The following is a 23,021-nucleotide window of genomic DNA, read 5'->3' on the forward strand; positions in this document are numbered from 1 at the left end:
TAGTAGTTCCGGCAAATAGTGAATGGCATACCATTTCAGGTATATTTGTTATAAATGGCTTTAAACATATTTCAACACTATTTATTGCCAATAATAATCGTAATCTTTATTTGCCATAACCATCTGGCAAAAAAAATGCTCTAACGGAGCGCCATTTCATTTATTTTGTTTATCTTGCCTGTATGTTTGTGCTATGATTTTTATAATTATGTGGACGTTGTTAAGGTCTAAGAAATATTCGAAGTTCTCTTTCCTGCTTAGAAGGACTTATAACAACAACTTGACTTCGGGCAAGTCTGAGGCCAAGAGCAAATCCATCAAAAGTAAAAAAAAATAGAATAAAATGGGTGATAGGATGCTAATGTGTCAATAAATAGTTCATCATATTTTACTTCTGAACTTTAATTCGGTCCTGTTGTGTCCGTATGCTCCATACCCCGTCCGATTGATTCAGGAGAGGCCTTTGCCCAGTTCTGTTCCAATAAGAATAAATAAACATTACACAAAATACTTTTTTTGCACACATAGAAAATACAAAGACTCAGAAACAAAAGAAATGAAGATACTGCTCTTTCAAAGAAACTAAGGGCTTAAACTTTGGTTAGTAAAGTTGAATTAAGGTATTTCAGTGTAATCGGATAAAATTAAGTTACTTTGATTAGGTTTCTGTCAATGTAGGGTTATTTGTTGTTTCTTGTCATTTTACATTATAGAAATTCGAAGTACTTTGTGGGAGCAGGATCTCGTGTATCAGGGGATATACTGAGAAACTCAATTCTGATTACCAATAATCCTTTAATTGAAGTCTGAGTGGGTAGGTCGAAAATGACTCAAATAGTTAAGTATTCGAGTACTACTACAGTGGATAGATCAACAAAATAAACTAACTCTTACTTTTTGGGTATACAGCAATAAATATACAGGGTGTTAGTGACATCGTAACAAATACTCAGGGGGATAATTCAGACCATGATTCAGAGTTAATATCAAGTGGAATTTTCCGTCGCAAAATGCACGATTTATTTTAGATTTTGTTTTTAATTATTTTGAATTCTATACTTTTGCGATAGAAAATTCCGCTTGATAATAACTCAGAATAATGAGCTGAATCATCCTCTCAGTATTCCTTATGATGCTACTAACACCCCGTACAAGTACATATACGGTAGCCATACAAGTAGGTATGGGTGTTAGTGACACCATAACGAATACTGAGGGGGATGATTCTGAGTTGATATCAAGTGGAAGGTTTCATGAAAATTTATGAAAGTTTTAGTGTTTTTTAAAATTATTTTCCGTTCCATACTTTTGCCACGGAAAATTCCACTTGATATCAAGTCAGAATCATGTTCTGAATCATCCCCCAAAGTTTTCGTTACGATGTCACTAACATCCTGTATAATTAAGTGCTAAAATAAGAAACTTCTTACTAGTCACAAATTCTACAAAACCAAAGGTTTAGGGTAGGCATTTACATTTGTTCGAAAGAAAGCCGGGACTCGTTTATCAAAGAATATACTAAGAAACATCGTAATCCCTAATTGGAGTCGAATAAAAAAAATATGGAAATTCGAATAAACTGACTCACTTTTTGCGCACAGTAATAACGTCAATTTTGGTATTAAAATATGACATAACACAACATCACGCTTGTATCCCGAAAGGGGTAGGCAGATGTGTATTATTATGTATAGTATACACTGCACATGTGCATCTCGTATTTCATAATTACTTAAAAAGAAATCAGAAATCAGAATCATTTATTCAACGTAATTATCATGGATAAACTTGTTGAAGGTCAATGTAACATTTTTGAATTTAAGTCATTACGCAAGGTGTTATGGCTGAGGAGAAGAAATGACAAGAAACTGCAACAGCAACACATCTTTTAAATCAATGAGGTTACATTACAAGTTATTTAATAACTAGAGGAACACATTTAATACCAGTCATTTTTATCATTTAGGTTATTATTTATTTTATAATAAGCTAATTAATCTTATAATAAGCTTTTTTACATAAAGTAAGCTTCACGTGAACTTTAAATTTATTCTCTGACAAATTTAAAATATTATCTGGTATTTTACTGTAAAAACATAAGAAGACTCGTCGTTCAAACTTTTTACTAGTCAGAAATTCTACAATTGCAATGATTTAAGTAAGAAGGTACATCTATTCAAACCACAGCCAGTTCACCGTGAAAAACAAGCGGAATCCGGAGTCGACATAAAAACCGTAACAAGGGATCTCGGAAATCCGATGCGACAGACAAATTGTTGCAATCAGCTGGAGAAGAGATGGGGCAGACCCTCGCGACCCAATCAGGAGAACCCGTTGCAAAATTCAATAAAAAGTACATAAATACACACAGTGGGTTGTAAGGTGATTACCAACTTCATCAACCCTGGTGTCAGGGTTATTATTGAGCCGCCAAAGGCCCCTGACATTGCTCATGTAACAACTACATTATACATCAGTAATAGTAATCGGGACCAACGGATTAACGTGCCTTCCGAAGCACGGATCATCTTACTTTCAGACAATCAGGTGATCAGCCTGTAATGTCATAACCCAACCAGGGATCACAAAGTGATTTCTGCGATATGTCCCCACCGGGATTTGAACCCGCGCGGGACCTCTGGATCGTGAGCCCAGCGTTCAACCACTGGACCACGGAGGCCGAAAATACTAGAAAAGTACTAATAGAGTGGTGGTATAACTAGGACAAGGCATATAACGTTGCAGCTCGTAATCTTAGTCGATGTTGTTAGTCTAACAGAAGGCTTGGTGACGCGTGGACCCGCCCAGGTAGTTAATGTGATTTGCGGCAAATCTACAATAAGTCACGTTAAAAAAAATAAAATATTTAGGGTAGTCTGAGGTACCTCCATCGCAAAATCAACTAAGTACCCACACATCACCGAGCTTTCTGTTACAACGTGATAGGTGTGAGTCGTATCGCCGTCTATTATGGTCGAGCCAACTTTGTTAGTGAAAATTGCACTTAAAATAAAATATCTCATTACACGTTTATAATACTTCATATTCTTTATGTATAATGTACATATAATTCTTTTCAGATAAAAAGAGTTACGCGGTGGAACGTTGACAGTTCTAAAGGTAAGTGATTAGTTTTCTGCTATTAGGCTTCTCTACACAATATGCATTAGAATACATAACCTCCATAAAATATTTAAAAGTAGTAATGAAATGAAATGAAATAAAATTTATTCGCTCTAGAGGGGTACAAAAGATCTTAAATATATATTATATCAAAAAAAGTCCATCACTCAACCATACAGCGTGTGAATATTAATATTAAATAATAATGTTAATATTATTATTTTTATGTGGCGTATAGAAATAACACGGAATATTTTAAATATCTTTACTCCTTATATTTTAACAAAATCATCTAACCCGACCGTCCTCCCACCATAGACTCGCCTTTCTTACTTTTTTTAAAACTGCCTTACGTCCCATTCATTAACCATCCTCCATTCATACCATAAACAATCAAATTCCTGTATTCTCACTTTCCTACAGTAATATATATATCTATTGTAATTAATAGGTTAGTTTCCAACTATACTATATTGGAGATGTCCTTAGAAAAGGTTCAATACGATCTACTCTGAACCGGCGTGCGTGTATGAAGCGATTGATGAATATGGAGGAAGCAAGAGAAGTGTGTCAGGATCGAAGAAAATGGAATTCTATAGTCTCTGCTTACCCCGGTGGGAAATAGGCGTGAGTTTATGTATGTATGTATGTAGTTTCCAACTAGCACATTAGTTACTTTTACAAAGACGTCATAACACAAAATTATTATGGAAGTACTATAAAAAAGTACACTAAGTCGTAATAGAAAATCGTGATAAAATATCGGACTTGTTATTATGCTTTTCTTGATTAAAATTCATAAATAATAAGTTAAATAAGAAAAAGAAAATGTTCTTCGGCAGGTTAAGATCGGTCTTTATTTATTACTCAGAATTTCATAATTTATCTTTGACCAAGGATGCTACTCAAATAATATTATAATATTTACCGATGAGGTCATGAATTGGCGGCAACAGAACACCCTTGAATACGTTACGCAGAACATTGTCACGGGATTAGAAGGAACGAATTACTAAATTGCGGGATTTGCAATATTATGACGTATTATGAATATTCATGGCTTACATTGGCTTAATTAAAGTAGCTGTTGTTGAGGCTGCTGTTGATAGGTTTATGGTAGGCTATTTAAGTTATAACTCAATGAAAAATGATTATTTTAGAGATTTGTCATCCTTGCTAACGAAGTGGGCTTTTATTAGTGACTATAATTGCTTCTGTCCCTAGATTCTAGTTAAGGCTGGGTTTGTTTCTTGGGAAAAAACTTTAGATCAATATGTAGAGCATGATTATGACTACAAAATATACTCGTAAATGTCCTATAACCATATAAAGTAAACTATGACATCATTTCAAGTCTCTATATCGTCGCAAGACAAAACCATGTACATAAGTCCATTTGTGTTTTTGTTAGCAAATGCTTCGCAATATATAATTTAATACGCTACTTTATGTATGAATATATAACACTTACTTGTAAGAACTTGCCTGAGACCTTGCCTTACATCCGTCTTGACCCAAATAAAAGTAAATATAAAAAAAATACTTAAACAATACCTTTTAGACTCGTGTCCTAGCTAATTTATGTTATTAATTGTATTTTTTTTAAATAATGTGCTCCTACTTACAAATTATTATTAGATATAAGTTCATATTATTAGTAGAGACTCTTTCCTGCAGACAAACTGTTTAAACAGTTTTGCAGAACATTGACAAATTGTATACGAGTATATAGTATTAAAATTTAATAAATAAATAAAAAAATATGTACCACATTTTCCGGCGAGAACTTCCACTAACATTTAGGTACTTACGCTAAAGTTTCAGTCTCGTTATTTGTAACTTAAACATCGGGTTAAGCAAAAATATTTTCTGAAAACTTTGCTTTCGTGTTTTAGTGTTTTAGTTTTAAACTTCTAGTTTCATGCGCAACAGAAAGGTACAAGTTATCAAGTCTATGTTGTGAAAAAGGCAATGATTTAAGTAAAATTTTTAACAAGCAGTAAGTAGATATAAAATGTTAGATATGCTTTCGTACGATCCATTCTGGATCTGTTTATAGCTGCGAGTGACACAAAAATTGCCATTTTTACACGCACACATACACACACACACACACACACATCCACACACACACACACACACACGCACGCACGCACGCACGCACGCACGCACGCACGCACGCACGCACGCACGCACGCACGCACGCACGCACGCACACACACACACACACACTGCTGGCGCAAATCGTCGCCTTATAGTAAAACCACATAAGCACCTTTTTGTTTCAATTTGATTCACATTCTCATGTGTTTTACTTAAATCACAATTTCATTCAATTAATTTCATTCAAGGTAAATTAAAAATAAATAATTCAGAATACAAATTGGATTGAATTGAGACCACAATTTATTACCTGGAATGAAACTAGCGTGTCTATTGCGTAGGTATTTTACTAAAAAACTCACATACATAAAATTAAATAGCCTATATACGTCCCACTGCTGGGCAGAGGCCTCCCCTCAATCAACCGGACGGGGTATGGAGCATACTCCACTACGCTGCTCCAATGCGGGTTGGCGGAAAAAACTCACATCCGAATATTATTTTTAAAAGGCATTTACTTGATTTTCATTATAATATTGACGTACAACTACACTGCCGCCTATATACATCCTCTATAGTAGGTTTTCGGAAGAGATCGCTTTTAGTGATAAAGTTTTTGAGATATTAAAAAATGGGACCTTTAAACCCTTCCCCCGCCCCCCTCCTTCGGCTCGCCTCCTAGACGTGGAGAGTTGTGGTATGTTAACTCCCTAAACACCCTGAGCACATTCCTGAAGAAAAATCTATATCTATATAGGATCCTTCTCTCGCACTCCACAACACCTTTATTGACCGGACTACAAAAGTAACTGTCCCAAAAGTAAATTCCTGTGAGCTATCCATTTAAGTTCAGTTGTTGACCAGGTTACCCAAATTGTGAAATTGCAGCGCGGGCTCTTAACCACTGAATCGAATTTAAGCGTTTGAATTCATGTTTAGATCATACATGCCTAATTGATATCACGAGGTTTCTAAGATTTGTGTCCGGTTAATGGCAATAAGTTAGCTCCCTATTATATAGGACTTAAATATAGCTAACGAGAAGTGGGTGTATATACTACGCACCTCTGCCTATAGCTTTGGGTATACAGGCGTTTGAGCATCACGTGTGTCTCTGCAGTTTCCTAGTGAATACATGGCTTAACTATCTATTGAGTCGAACTGAATCAAATTCAAACTGTTGCTTCATAATATAACTGAGCTATTTAGCTTACATTTAGCTTTGTCATCCGGCTTTGTTTACTCTCCCATTTCAAAATAGTCGGCTTATGTATAATGAAAGGCGGATTCGCGAGCGCTGGACTGTGTCCACTATTGTTCTGGGCTTTTGGTGTTTATCTATCCATCTAGCCTGAATTTTAGTAACCGAACCGCTCGCGTTGTTTTCATTAGACGTTCTGTTGTAGAACTCCTGCAACAAAACAAAAATATTGTATCTTATGTTTAAAGATTTGACTGTTACTTACTTACTGTCATCATCACTAATTTAAGAGTTACGCTCCTGTGGGTGTAGCATTTTTCATGCTACTTTTTAGGGTATAATAGGGGCATTGGTATCCCTCTTGCCTTTCGCTCCGCAGTACTTTTTGTCTGACGTGAGTGTGATGGCGTACAGCCACCATACTCAGGTCGGAGTAGTCTATTTCAAAGCCGTACTAGAACTCCTGTTCTCCGCCTCTGAATAGTACTGACAGTTACTGATGCTCTCTGTCAGGTTCCACATTACAGTCCCTGTGAATCCTGCATTCCCTTCCGTCTTGCATTACTGTACTACTTACTGTAGTTTTCTTAAATATTTTTATTTATTTATTTGGGATAACAACCTTAAAGTGAAAAAATAATAAAAAAGAAGAAAAGAAGTTAAAAAGTTACATTCTTTCATTTATTTAGTTTATGGTAGCTAATATCTGAAATAATAAAAAAGACGAGTAAGTAAACATCCGGAATTTCATTGACAAAAGTGGTGGATCAAACCATTATTACTGTCATTTACCAAACGCGACAAAATTCTAAGTCTATGGATTCTTCCAATATAAATTAAAACGTGGCAGCCTGTTCTACTTTATATTGTTCCGTAGGTGCACGAATTTCTAAGCCTAAAAAATGAAAATAAAACACAATTTTAGTAATTACGTAATATGAATAGGTACTTATAATGGTTTGATACGGAATGGGCCTGCGACTATTATTTGCATTTATTCGGGTTTTTATTTACCTCGGATGGGTGGATTCACTGGGAGTGCCAGACCGTCTCGTGCACATCATACGAGACTTCTCTCAAATCGAACCTCTCAGACGACGCCCTGAGCCGAGGTTCGCGCCCAACTGGGCACCCTCAGGCCTGTTGTCTTAAACGTTGTATCGGGTGAGAGCCTTCAGCGCTCCCCATTTGTCCGGCCAAGTAGTTAATGCCATCTGCGGCAAATCTACAATAAGTCACGTTAAAAAAAAGGATGGGTGGATAAATAGGTACCTACATAGTACTAAGACCTCTCCTCGCCATTGATTCTATGGGTATGGAAGCTATTCAAAAGATAAGTCCATAACCTCTGATAAGACCCGAGCTTACTATCGCAGTGTCATGGAAACTCATCAATAGATTGTAAAGAACCTTACTTGGCGCCTGATTTATAAAGTGACATAAAAGATGGGTCGTAAGGTCGAGATTCACTTGTTGCGCTGATGACAAGGCAGATAATTTAAGATCCTGATACTGAACTCAGGCGCGATTTGAGCTTGTATATAGCAAGCTACAATTAATGAGAAGGTTACTAGCAGCCACTATTGTCCTAAGATGGATGTGATGAACCTTATGATCACAAGGATCAGCCTATCGCTCATAGCAAATGTCCATCATGTTAGAAAGGATATCATCTATCTGTCGGATTTAAGACATGATAAGTTTATTATTCGCTTCTAGAACAGCACAGAAGTTGAGCTTGAAAATATTCCGATTTTTGTCTTTTGCATTTTAAGATTTTTAAACTTTTAGATGTCAATAAAAGTTCATCATGTTTTTCTTAGGACTTGGCATTAAGTGTCTGCAAGTTGTCTTCTGATTACTTGTGGGTCTGCCCATCCCATTAGGGATTGCGGGCGTGAGTTTATGTACAATCAAAGAGTAAAAATTTAGTCACTAAGCTCAGCGAATTATTTGTAAACAGTGGTGAAATTTTTAACCATTAGTTGTCATAATTATAAAATTCATGTTTTTGTAGGTGTTTTTGGTCTACTTATACAGAAACGACATGTAACCAGGAGGTCTTAAGTGCAACCAGTTAATTTGTTGATTGGACCTTTGCAGCTTACGTAATGATTCTAATTTGCAACAATTTGGCGCTTGATATTTCCTCCTCTGAGCAATTATCCCGTATGAGGGTGTCCCTTCATTAATGGGCACTTCCTTCCTCTACGCTCTGTAGGTGTCAGTGATATACAAAGGGCTTCTGCCGGGTCTGTATGACAACCGCGCCGCGCTCGGCGCGAATTGTATTGAGCGCTTCGACCAATAAACAATATGAATGCTATCTACGTAGATGGACGTCAAACGGCTAGTGGTGGTCGTCGCGTTTGACCACAACCTCACATAATGGTAAGTGACGATGTGGTCTAGGGTGGATCACGCTTACCTAGGAAATACCTATTCACTCTACCCTTGAAAGCTCTCAGATTATAACGAGTTGAAATATCATCGACGGCAGACAGTTCCAGTCCTTTGCTGTTCGCATCAAAAAGGAAGAGGCAAAACGTTTAGTGCGGATTGGTGGCTTTTTAAAAAGAATACTGATTTGAAAAAAATATTCCAAACGTTTAAAGGACAACCTACTAAAGTAGTTAAGTAGGTAGCTACTTGTACCCACTTTGATAATTTAATAGATTGATTTAGAAATATTTTTTTTATTGTTATTAATGACGTATAAATGAGCTTGTAGCGCAGGTGTTAAGTGAAAGAGTAAGAAACAATGCGATAAGAGAGAGATGTAGTTTAAAGGATGACTTAGTTACTAACCATTGAGAAGGGAATGTTAAGTTATTTTGGACATGAAGTGCAGATGAAGGATAACAGCGTTACAAAAGCGATATATAAGGCGAAGGTTGTTGGTAAGGTAGACAGAGGAAGACCTAGAAGGAAGGAAATGTGTTTAGAAAAAGTTTAGCACGATTTACTTTGAACCGACGTGCGTGTATGAAACGACTGAATGACGAGGAAGCAAGAGCAGTGGGTCAGGATCAAAGTCAATGGAATTCCACAGTCTCTGATCTACTCTGAATCAGCGTGCGTGTATGAAACGATTGAAAATTGTGGAGGAAGCAATGGAAGTGGGTTAAGATCGAAGCCAATGGTATTCCATAGTTTCTGTTTACCCCGGCGGGAAACAGACGTTTGTTTTTGTAATATAATGTTATCACATTTATTTATTGATGTGAAACTAACAAACTAATTATCAGTATCTGACGCTCAAAATTTTAATTTAATTGTTATCAGCCCATCAATTATTACCCACAACGGAGGACTAATAGCCTGTAATAAACAATGTATAAACAATGAATTTGAATTTGAATTTGAATGTCAGATACAAAATAGGTCAGATACAATATTCGATAGAACAGAATTTTGAAATATTAAATGTATATCTCGGCGTAGTCTTAGATAGCCGTGTAACTTTCAAGGCCCGTATCAAACGTGTGCGTGATCGCGCCGCGTTTGTAATGGGTCGCCGTCTTCACTGTATCCTTAACAAGCGTAGGAATAAGGTGAAACTTTACATGACCTGCATTCGTCCGATTATGACCTATGCAGGGGTAGATTTCGAAACAAAAAAGAAAATTAAATTATCTTCCTCCTCCTCGTCAATGCCTTCGGGCAAGTCTGAGGCCGAGAGCAAACCCATCAAAGGTAAAAAAAACTTACACTACGTCGGTTTAGGTATAATTCGCCAACAATCGTTTTTCGGGTTAAAACTTTAAAGCCTTCCTAATGTACCTATTAGTTCTTAAAAAAGGAACAATAGCGTGTTAACCATTATACACCATCACCAGGTCCTTGTTCGTTCGTTATTACGTTGACACCGGCGCCTTCTATCCGATACATTGAGTACTAATATTTTTGGAAAACTAATATCTTTTTTTCCTGTACATTTATAGACTGTTCGTGCCATATGTTTGTGGGCACTAAGTTGGTAGCTATTATTGCCAGGACACATAGTGAGGAGAACCGATGGCCGCTGGGGTGGAAAGGTTCTAGAATGGCGACCACGTGTCGGACGACGCTCAGTGGGTAGGCCCGCTACAAGGTGGACCGACGATCTGGTGAAGGTCGCGGTAAACCGTTGGATGCGGGCAGCGAGGGACCGATCGTCGTGGAGATCCTTGGGGGAGGCCTATGCCCAGCAGTGGGCGTCGCACGGCTGATGATCATGATGATGAAATATTACTGTATCTTGGCCTCTATGACCATAAACACGCCGAGTGACCGGCCATCCTGATGTCAGAACCGCCGGTCACCTTTAAATGTTATTTGTAAAATACGTTGGAAGCAAATTTCTGGTGACAGGCATTAGATGGCACTAAAATCAGCACAATTTCAACTTAAAACACGCCGACAAAATACGAGGCGATCCTGACGGACACATTTATCTGACAATATCAACCGTTATTCAAAGAGTTGCTTCGAAAAAAGGAAATAAAATAAAGCGGCACTATTTTTCTAAGCTATTAAAAAATATTAATCCTAAATAGAGCAGTTTGTAGTATTGAAAGTAGACAATAACAATTTTGTGGAAGTCATTTTAATAGCTATTCGATGTCAATTTATAAAACAGTTGGGAAAGTGTTGATTGAACGTTTACGTTTGTAAATTGTGGCTAATTTCATGTCTCTTGAATTTCTGTACAACTACTAAATTAAAGACTACTAAATTATATCAGAAACAATAGAATAATATTTCGTGTCTTACTAAATTTCTTTATCGACCTCTAATACCGTGTCGAGATACCTTTTATCGACTATACGTACAGGTGGTGAGAAGCTGCAATAGTTTTAGGCGGATGAGTTTGATGAAAAACATATTCATGAAGTAGTAGAAATTGACGATTCAAAGTGTAACTTTGTTACCAACTGAATAAAGATATTTTTGAGTTTGAATTTAGAAATATCAGATAACCGTTCACTTACCGAATCAAAACGTTTAAAACAATCTTTTTGCCGTTAGATAGTTCAAGCCGACAAAAGCTTCAAGCAAAGGTTTGGAAGACTTATAAAGAAGCTACTTGTCACAGGCAGACTTTCAGCGGAGGCCTATGCCAGACCTGTTGCGCTCCAGACTGTCCCACAATATCTGTCAACCGAACAAAAGGCAGAGTCACGACGTTTTACCGCTTTTCATTTTCATAAAGATGAAATGCAGCGAGATGGCCTATTCGCTTAGATCCCATTCAGTACAATGAGGTTATTTCTTTAATTTATATATTGTCTTTTTAACTTACGTACGCTATCCCAAATTGGTGGGCAGAGCTACGAAGTAATCTGAACACAATTTGTTGCCACTTTTAATACGAAGTGTTAACGTGTAGTGGATGAAGGATAATAGAGTTGCAAAAGCGGTATATAAAGCGAAAGTTGATGGTTGGGCTGGCAGAGGAAGACCTAGAAGGACTCACATTGACCTAATTGGAGATGTCCTTAGAAAAGGTTTAGTACGATCTACTCTGAACCGGCGTGCGCGTATGAAGCGAAGGAAGTGGAGGAAGCAAGAAAAGTGTGTCAGGATCGAAGCAAATGGAATTCTATAGTCTCTGCTTACCCCGGTGGGAAATAAGCGTCAGTTTATGGATGTATGTTTGTTATGTGTAATATAAAACAGCGGTTGGCCCAGACGTTGTCGATGGTCGCTAGGACGCTTTCTAGTCCTTACATGAGCCACGTCAGGGGCTTTTGGCGATTCCATAACCTGAGTAACCTGAAACCAGTTGGGCTAACATGCGCATCATGATAAATTGTGTCACGGTCATTTTATCTATTCTGATGATATAATGATGTCGTTTTGTCGATTGGTGTTAATATGTGAATCCAAATAAGTCACGTCGTTCTGTACAAAATCACGAGACATGCATGCCAGGGAAAAAACAAACTTATCAATTTGGACAAAATTTATTGAATCCATCGATAATTTTAGTTAGCCCTGCAGACTGCTGAGGTTGGTCATTGATCATAATTCACACGGGAAAAGAAGAAGAAGAACGCGTTGTGGTTTAATTTTCGCTTTCAATTCAGTATAAATTCTTAAAGCTAAGGACGAAATTGGAAGACTTCAGGTGTGAAGACGTGTCAAGAAAAAGCACTAAGTACCTACGAGTGTTATTATGGATACAGGAAACCTGTTCTGTAATTTAATGCGTTGAACAGATTTTCTTCCGTTCGCCTAAGTTCAGAACATCAGTCTACTCTTGGAAAGCTTGTAGAGTTGTTTTTGTTTTTTATTTACTGGAGTGTCTGTCGTACTATTTTTCAGCAGTACAATTCATGTCGCTTTATTACTAAATAAAAATAAAGATAAAACCAGATTTAAAACATAGTCCGCGCCACGACGAAGATCCTCGTATTTTAATGGAACTAATTGACAAGTCATAATAATTCTACGCAGAATCTGTGACACCAACGCTGCGGGCGTGGGACTTAATTCGTGGCGCGAACTATATTTTAAACCTGGTTATCTTAGTCTTCATTTTGTAATCAGGCGGTTAGGTTCTATAAATTAAAGTAAGCGTCTCATCATTTATAATTATTAACAATTTGAAATCTGCTGTTAATATTATAATGCAATCGCTTCCTCTTTTGTCAAGGCAACATGATGATTATATTTTTCAGATTGAAAGCAACTGCTTTCCGCAGAACTCAGGCATAGATATTTGGACATTTTAGCATAACACTAATGCGTAGTAAGTAGAGTAAGTTCAGACTATCATCTTCCTATCGTAATCCCGTTTTTAACAGGATCCGCTTAACTTACCTGAATAATTGATAGATCATGGTTTTTTTAAAGCTACTGCCTGTCTGACCTTCCAACCCGCGAAGGGAAAACCAGCTCATTTTTCGCATTTTTCGGACCATCTTTGTTATTGTAAATTCACAAGACAACCTTAATAGCATTAAAGTTAAACCTCACAGTCCTCAGGCGCAATCACGACTAGAGTCCGTTCCAACGATACTGTACATAATTATCCGCTGAATATGCAAACGCTAAGGAAGCTTCCTAATTGAATTTCAAATTGTATTACACGACCTCGCTTCTATTTCTACTGTTCTCTTTGTAGGTTTATCCTGGCAGTCGGTGCACGTTCCAAATGCATTTTTATATTCGTTTGTAACGAGTATTACATGGTCAGGAATGGAGAGCGAAGCTTCGGATGTTCCATACTGATTATTATTTCAGGAGCCGTAACATGGTACTCATATAACGCGCTCTACGTAGGACGCACAGAACCCTTCAATTGATCGGAAACAAGCACATGAGAAATATATTTTAATACTTACTTGGCTAGAAGCAGGGATGGCCGGTGGCCAAAGGCTGTTACAGACTGGTAGCCATGAGAAGGGAAAAGGTCAGTGGGTCGACGGCAAGAAAGGTTGTTGATGATGTTAGCGCAGGACCGAAAAGGGTGGTGCAAAATGGAGGAGCCCTACACCCAGTGGGATGATGCGGGCTGATTGATGAGGTACTAAGAAATGTATTTTTGAATTGCGTTTTATTCGAGATCCGCAAACATAAATAGTTCTAGCTGGATGTGCTGGAGAAACAAAAGGTCGAAAGACGTATACTTATTTCAAAATAGTTTATATGGGTATGAGAAAAAAAATACTAAAATATTAAAATGTAGGTTTATCAACAGAGATAGAGAGAGAGAACTTATTTCACTTAGTCTCATTAATGTTTTAAGAGCTGTTACAGGCGAAACGTTTTTGAACTGTATTTTTTTTCTTATATAACTGCATCCAAACTGTAATTGGACTAATTAAAGCACATAATAACGGGTTCTTACCGCGCACAAGACTCACTCAGCCTCATATCCCCATTTAAACGCGGTAAGAACCCGTTATTATGTGCTTTAATTATGATAATAACCGCGTAAACTTAAAACAATGTAATTGGACTGTAGGTATGACAATCGCTGTTTCATTGCAATCTTACAGCTGCCTTGCAGTTCAAATGCAATCCAACTGTAACAGTTTATAGACTTTCAACAAGAACTGCATTTTTATTCGTTCCGTTTTCGTTCGACTGGGCCAGAGCAAATCGATACACCCGGCTTTAAGCGCTTGTGAAAACCATGTCTCAAGACCGGTTTCAATTTTTATTAAATTCAATACCTTTTGCAAACAGGTGGATTGGATTTGTCTTTTGTAACTGGAGTAAGAACAATCCACTTCAAACAAGTATACAGTTTGGTAAGAAATTGTGTATGAGTTCGCCTTTTATCCTTATTTTCCTAATGAGTTTTTGGGAACTTTTCGCTGGTTACCTTAAAAGTATAAACTGTTACGAATCAATATGAGTTTGGGAATTTCAACTTTATACTAATTTATTAGCTTCACATTCCCGTGAAATGCGATTTAGATGTATTTGACCTGACCTGTTTTAAGCTGGTTTTACAGTTTAGGTAGGTTAGACAGGCGCTTCTGTAAATAACTGGACTTGTTAAGTCTTCCAGTTAGGTGAGCGAACTTTCTGAAAAAGGTATAATGTCAGGGAGATGATGATGACGGTAATTATGAGACACCTTTCTCTGATGCCATCTTCCTGCATATGCTTCTTCTTCTTCTTATACCATGTTTATTTTTTTAGGTTACGGCAAACTATGCCATGTTTCGAGTACATTGTCTTGAGTCCTCTTGGTTTCCTTGTTGTCTGTCCTGAGGTCCTGTCAACCAAGTCTATCTCTAGAATTCCCGATTCGAATTTCAAACCGATTGCAAATACTGCATTGCCATTATATGGTGCGCCGCCTGCTATCCGACATTATGTACAGTCATGAGCAATATCATGTACCCAATTTAGAACCCTGTCGCACTATCATATTTGACATTTAATGAGACATACGGTTTAATTTGTCAAAAAAGTTAATGTGAGATGGTTTCAAAGTGTATACATATTAGTACTCCTGAAAGTAAATAGTCTTTATAGTGCAAACTGCGTAAACGCCTTTTTGAAAAATCACAATGTTGTGATGCGCTTTTTTTTATAAAACCTATTTTTTTTCAATTCATTTCATTCCGAATTTAAATTTAGACCACAATTTTTTACCTGAATAAAAACTAGTTTGTCTATTGCGGGGTTTTGTTAGGTGATTTTTCAAAAAAGCGCTTACATGGTTGTCAGTTTGTCACTATGAGGCGACGAATTATCACAGAAATACTGTTTGCTTTCCTTGGCGTGGTAAATTGTGGTTGTTTTCATCAACTTGCCGAGAAAACAACCGGTTTATGAGGCAGATAGCTTTGGGAATACCTTTTGTGAGAGTATTGTGCATAATATGGGCTCAACCTCGACACAATGAGAATCACTCCACGTTTGAGTGCTCAGTTGCCTCGTGGGATGTAGAGGCAGGGCTGCCACCCGTAATATATTGTATAGTAACGCTATTTGAACTCCAGCCAAGTAATTGAAACCATATGGGGCAAATCTACAATAACTAACTGCTGACATACTGCTGATAGACTAACTGACTACAATAATAACTGCTCTACGCAGTTTACATTATTTTATAGCATTTTCTAAAAATAATATAATATTATATTTCATCAAAAAGCAAAGGCAACCCTACGTGGAGATATCAATACAATTGATATGACTACTATATAAAAAAACAAAAACAAAAAGATGACGTCATCGTGGCTGAAAAATAGAACATCACATGGCATCCGGAATTCAGGGTCTTTTGTTTTTGAGAAGTGCTTAGTCAATACAGAAACTATCTTTCTTTATGTTTTGTAATAGTCACATGGATTCTTTATATTTTAGTCGTGCGGTGTTTATGAAAAACAAAATTGTATAGATACGCCAAATGAGGGGTTTTCTGTTAATTACAAAGATAATTATAGATGAATTTTTTCATATACGTATATAATTACTTTATTAATTATAATTTGCTTTCTATTGCGTAAAATGAACATCGAATAGACAGTCATAGTTCTTGCCGAAAATACAGTCCATTACTCCTATAAATAAACAGAATCCCGCTGCGTGAACGCCCTTATACATTCTGATATGTTTGAAATCACCGCTAAACGCGCCGTTTATTACCCCATATATCGCGCTGCAAACCTCATCAAGGAGAGTAGGTAGTTACATAGTATTTATTTCCATATGTTTACGTGTGCTACCGTTGTGTCCATACAACATAGTCGAAGCATAATCAAACGGGTTTAGTTAGCTCGAGCGCTAGATCTGACTACCCCGCTCTATTTACTCACTCAAACTGCAGTCGAAGTTGAACCATAGTACCTACGTCAAGTTGTATGAATTTTACATAGCTCGAGCTTCTGTTCAACTTTTACAATTGCACACTTGGCTCTGAACGAGGCATGTAGCAACTTTGATTTGTATTCCTCTGCACCAAAGGGAAAATGCTTTCTGTACCGTTCAAGTTCTTGAATAGTTCTGGCGTAAATAATCGACGTAGGTACGTTTATGCAGACCTATACATATACGGACATATTTTATTTTGTTTTAACGAAAATGAAATCCAAAGCTGTGTTTACTCAAAAATATATTAATTTCTATAAACGTTGGCAAGTTCGTCGTTGCACCGAGGCACTCTCAGGCCTGTTGTCTTAAACTTTGTACCGGTTGAGAGCTCTCTGCGCCATTTGTCCGTGAAAATTTTCCGTCGCAAAAATATGGAACTGAGAAGAATTTTTAAAAAACCCCTAAAATTTTCCGAACGGAAATTCCACTTGATATCAACTCAGAATCATGGGCTAACACCCATACCTACTTGTACGAGGTGTAAGTGACATCGTAACGAAAACTGAGGGGGATGATTCAGCTCATTATTCTGAATTAATATCAAGTGAACTTTCTATCGCATAGGTATAGGAAAATAATTTAAAAAGAACAATTTTGCGACGGACAATTCCACTTGATATTAACTGTCATGGCTATATTTTAAATACGTTACGTTATGAGTTTTCATAAAAGAGCTTTGTCTGTTAAATGTACATAAATACAGATTGCATTTTATGAACCGGATTCAATAATAAGCTCCACCGGTTTACAAATTTCGCTAACAATGATAATTATTTGATCAATAATTGATTGAATTGGGAAAATATCAGTGGAGCAGTCAAAAATAAAAGGAAACGCCTGGAATAATTATTTATATCTTTATTTATAGAGGATTTTAACAAATTATGTCACATCAGGCCCACAGTTGCTATGCCATCATAGTCTAACTAAAGCCATTATCATCAGCCGGAAATCGTCCACTGCTGGACATAGGCCTCCCCCATGGCTCTCCACCATGACCGATCCTCAGCTGCCCGTGTCCAGCTTTTCCCGCGACCTTCGTATGCCGTGGTAAGCAACCTCTTAGGACAGATAGCATACGACCATGGCTATCTTCGGTAATGTAGTATAAAGTATTCGGAAGAATTTCAGAGAAATATATCTATTTTCTTGTTTCATACTTTTTAGACCGTGATTTTTCCGTAATCGGGTGTTAGTTTTTAAACTTTTATTTTTATGTATATTATATTGGATCTATATCCGAGATACAAATCCCGTTGATAATTATCTTCTTCCTTCCAGTAATACATAGGTAGACACAAATTATGTAATCTCTCATTAGGTATCTAAGCAATCTACTTGAATACGGAATAGATAATAAAAAACTTTTTAAACATTCCAACTGTGAAGCAAAACTAACCTCAGTGCCTTTTCCTAGATTTATAAAATGCAAATAAGGTACCTTTTAATACCTTCAGGGATTCACAAATAGGTAAATTGAGATCCATTTTCGGATAAGTAACCAATTACGTCCTGTTAGCAGATCCCTTTTCGAAAAGTAAGGTCAATGTGAAATAATATTTGCTTGGTTAATGTTATTTTGATCTCTGAAAATGAGGGTTCAAAATCGTTTGGCCGCCGGCACCGTTTGAAAAATGGAAGCTTTTTGAGATAAAATGGCGTGGATTTATCCTAGTCCACCTATAAACGAGCTCTCAGAAAACTTCGCTTTAATTTCACACGATGAGTTAGCGTTCCCGTTCAACTTTAGCACAGAAATTAATATTTTGCTATGAGAAAAGTTTCAGGAATAGTGTAATTTTTCTTACTTAGGACGCAGGAAAGTCTTTAAATGTTTTTTTTTTCTATTCTCTGCTACTGTAGTAGGTATGTAAATGTGGCTAGTGAAGTTTGGTGTTGTAAGTTGCATTGAAATGCATCCCCATTTCCATTTAGTCGTAGTTGAATGGACCTCTTTACCCAATAAATGAACAAAGAAAATTATTATTGCTTGAAAAATCAATTTCACTAAAAAGTTTGAGAACGTGGTAGAAGGGCGATGACCGGCGGTCACAACGTTTCTAAAAAAAAATATAATTAGAAAGTTTGTTTAGGTAAAACCTACGACACACATACATTTGCAATATTAAAATATACTTACACAAAATAATATTTAGTTGGAAAACATAAAGGCATATGTTTTAAAAGGTCAGGGTTCATTGTGGTTTCTACATGTTTTTACGTTTTCGTATCACTGTCACATAGGTAGTTCTTCTTTAGTGTGGGTTGATCGAACTCTTGAACCCACCAGGGTTATTATTGAGCCGCTAAAGGCCCCTGACATGGCTCAACTACATACAGGGTTTTAGTGACATCGTAACGAATACTGAGAGGGATGATTCAGACCATGATTCTGAGTTAATATCAAGTAGAATTTTGTATCGCAAAAGAATAGAAATATAAAAAAAAAACACAAATAACTTCATGAATTTTCCGAGAGGAAATGTCACTAGATGTAAAGTGCAGGTCGCATTTTCCCATAGCGACTTCCTTGTTATAATTCATTTTTATTATTTTATTTATTACTTTTTTATATTTTGTTTATCTGCTCTGTTGTTATTATATTTTCTTCCGGTCAGCTTCTTGATTTGATTTCTCCAATTTTATATAAAGCTATCGAAGGCTTTTCTATCATTTTAATGTGGTACCCCGTTAAGAGCATATTTTTGCACCTAAAGTGCAGAGTTGGAAGTGCACTCTTATGTCGTCATTCATTAGTGAAACTATTTTAAGTCCTCTGCAGTCGTTCAAAGTTGGCATCGAAATGTTCTTCATTTTTACCTCCTCTCTTACTAATTACACACTCCCTCGTTTCAAGATCGGAAATCTAATTAAATTATTTATATTACAGAAATAACTTCCCAAGTTAAATTAGGTTTCCATAACGAATTATGAAAACTCCAATTATTCAATAGAAACATTGATTAAAGATGGTATAAAGTTCAAGGAATGTATACTTTCAATTTTCTTTCAATTAGGTGACCAATTAGGCAGAATGTGCTGATGGCTAATGCCACAAAATTAATACCGTTGATAAGGAGAACTCCATTTAAAGGAAAATTTAAATTTAAATCGTTTTCCTGATAATTATGTTATTACAGTTTAATTTTGAAATCGCTTGGAATTTTAAGTAAGTACGTTAACGTAAAGCGATTTGCTTAAGTAGGATTGTTTGAATATTAGTAGGATTTTGTGTTAGGTAATCAATCAATCACCTATGGACACCCGACTCGACGAGAAATCGCAAAAGAGAGTGGCCCAATGAGATTTGACGACCCTCGGTTGACCGGGAATTAAAAACTCTCGGCTTCTCAGCAAGCTATAAAGGCTGCAAAAAATCGCGAGGAGTGGAAATCTGTTATTCCCTATATCCCAAAGGATAAAAGGATTAGAAGAGAAGAGAGAATCAGTCATTTTATCAGTCGATTTTGATACTTACCCATTATGCCAGTTGTACGCTGAAGTACTTAATCTGCTCTCCTGATCTGAATCTTTCTTCTTTTCATGTAGGTCGTTGACATACCTCATCAATCCTGGGGACGGGGTATGATATGAAGTTATACGATGATCTTGTAGATTGCTGTTAGTCTTCGCCAGCAGTCCTCAAGACCTTCCATGACTAGGCTATCATTTAACATTTAAGTTTGAAATTCTGAATAACTGTTGAATTTTGGATTTAGGAATTTGGGTCTTTTTTGCCGGTTTTATGGCAAATTTTGCCATACATTGGCGCAATGATATTGTATAAGACTAAGGACTTTTATTAAATATAGAATAATGAGTACTTAGTTCTATAAACAGTATTCAATCAAAAAAATAATAATAATTCAAAATTAAAAGAAAAATCATTTAAATTGTCTTAATTTATTTATTTTGTGAAAAATTCACACTTTTCTATTTATAGTTTGAAATCACATTATTTTAATTTTGTTTAAATTTTTACCAATTAAATACTCCATATTCAATCTATAAATGTAATAAAAATAAACCAATTACTGTATTTTAGTTACACCTACAATACTTACGTCTAATTACAAGATAATGACACGAATCTACCAGCTACTTATACATGCAACCTGACTCTATCTATAATTAAAAGTAATTATTATAATCTATGGGTATAAATTAAGATACTTTATAATGTAGGATGTTATTATCGATATAATAAAGGTGTTTAAGTTTTCGTGTGTTAGTGACATCGTAACGAAAACTTTGAGGGATGATTCAGACCATGATTCTGCGTTAATATCCTGTAGAATTTTCCGACGCAAAAGTTTTCAACTGAATAAATATAATTAAAAAAAAACGCAAAAAAACATAAATATTCCAACAGAAAATTCCACTCCTCTCAGTATTACATTATAAACCCCTGTATATGAAAAATGAATAAACTTTTATTACTGAATAATGTAGCAATTTTTTAGAAGGTGAATTTATTACATCTTGGTATCTAGCTCACAACCCGATTACTCCAGCCATAGAGGTTCTGGATCCCGATACCGACCTCGCCGGGGTGGTCGACAATATCCCTCATTGAGCGCTTATCGCTTTTGGCCTATTCAAATATAATCCTCTCAAACAATATCCTGAGCCGAGGTTTGCGCCGAACTGAACACCCTCAGGCCTGTTGTCTTAAATTTTGTAAGTACGGGGTAAGAGGCCTTAGCGTTTCCCATTTGTCCGGCCAAGTAGTTAATGCCATATGTGGCAAAACTACAAAAAGTAGGTGCCTCACGTATTAACCATACTTGGATGTAAATTTTCAATTATAATAGTGTTACCAGATTGCCTATCAAAATGTTCTGTCGGGGTCTAGTCTAGTCATTGACAGAGGCCTATGTTTGGACCGCTTTTCACGGTGCAACGGGCAGCCATAGCGAACTGATTGGAGTACCTTGTCACAGGTGCCCTGGTCAAACAACCTGGGCTTTTGTGTATTTCTAACGTTTCATCGACAACGGCGTCCTCATACATACGACGCTATTCCGATATTGTATGGACAAACAAAAGGTTGGAAGTAGCGGAAGCTACAAATTTGATTAGCGAACGTAGCTTCAATATACGGCATTTTAGGTTTTTTTTGGTACTTTTCGTGTTCACGTACTTTTCGTATACGAGCATCATGAAATATATCTGCAATTTATTTGTATAAGTATACGTAACTATCGCATTTACGTATTCAGGTGCAAGTGTAAATATAATAGGGTTAGGTAGGGAGGGGCAAATAATGTACAACTAGATTATTTTCGAATTTTTTGCTCGTCGGTTTTTTTTTTCGGTCGTATATTTTCACGTAGTAGGTAAAATATAAATCATGAACCAAGTATCATAAATCTTGGTCCTAGGTGTAAATGGACGAAGCAAACTTTTATTTTCTGCCTAACATTTCCTCTACAAAAGTTTAGTCACGTAGGATCAGGAAAAAATAAACTTCTTAACTTTGTGCGTACCACTGAATAACTATTTCAACAATATTTATCTAGCGTGTGGGATGTTTCAGCTGTGTGGGATGTTTTCGATACTGACTTATGTCACAGACTGGACGTAGGCTTTGAAGAGAGATAACTTAGGGACGTGGTACACATTATAAAAACATTAACGTGTTTTCTTATATTTTGGACTTTATGTCATAAGAATATTTATAGATATTATGGCTATATGTTACTTCTAAATTACGACATAGTTCATCTTTTTGACATGGGGATTGGAGCATTCTAAACCAACCAACGGGGCGGTTGAAAGCTTGCCTCTCACTTTGAGGTCGCAGGTTCGAAGCCCGCACAGGCCTAAACCAATGATCGTCGAATTTGTTTTCGAATTCACGTTACTCTCATGAGGAACGCGAGTTTTATAACCTTTGCTAATCCTTTTCAGTCGTTACAGATGTAAGCTCTCTTTACGACCGGCCCCGTAATTTAACTTGAATGTTAGATTAGAAGAAACCTTTATTTTATTACCTGTTGTTTAATTTAGTTTTAGGTACGGTCACGGTTGGGTAGTTGGCTTAACATTCTTCACAACGTTTTACACGCACACACCCGAAAAATGGGGTTCGGAGGTATGTGACCTAACCCGGAATTGTATGTGACCTAACCTGTATTGGACTGCTTTTCCCTTCGTGGGTTGGAAGGTCACACAGGCAGTCGTTTCTGTAAAAAACCCGGACCTGTTAAATCTTCAGGTTAAGGAAGCGGACCATGTGAAAATGAGATAACTCTAGGGGGATGATGAG

The 23,021-nt window shown here is 36.6% G+C and overlaps 1 protein-coding gene across 1 annotated transcript in view; it reads left to right on the forward strand.

The window, feature by feature from the left end:
* LOC126367792 (leucine-rich repeat-containing protein let-4) overlaps positions 1 to 23,021 on the forward strand; it is a 181,228-nt gene that overhangs the window by 91,839 nt on the left and 66,368 nt on the right. Inside the window, exon 2 of the mRNA XM_050011537.1 lies at positions 3,081 to 3,120. The gene's annotated coding sequence lies outside the window, so the exon portion shown is untranslated. The remainder of the gene's footprint in view (positions 1 to 3,080; positions 3,121 to 23,021) is intronic.

This window comes from Pectinophora gossypiella, chromosome 6, assembly GCF_024362695.1.
Source record: "Pectinophora gossypiella chromosome 6, ilPecGoss1.1, whole genome shotgun sequence".
Lineage (NCBI taxonomy): Eukaryota > Metazoa > Arthropoda > Insecta > Lepidoptera > Gelechiidae > Pectinophora > Pectinophora gossypiella.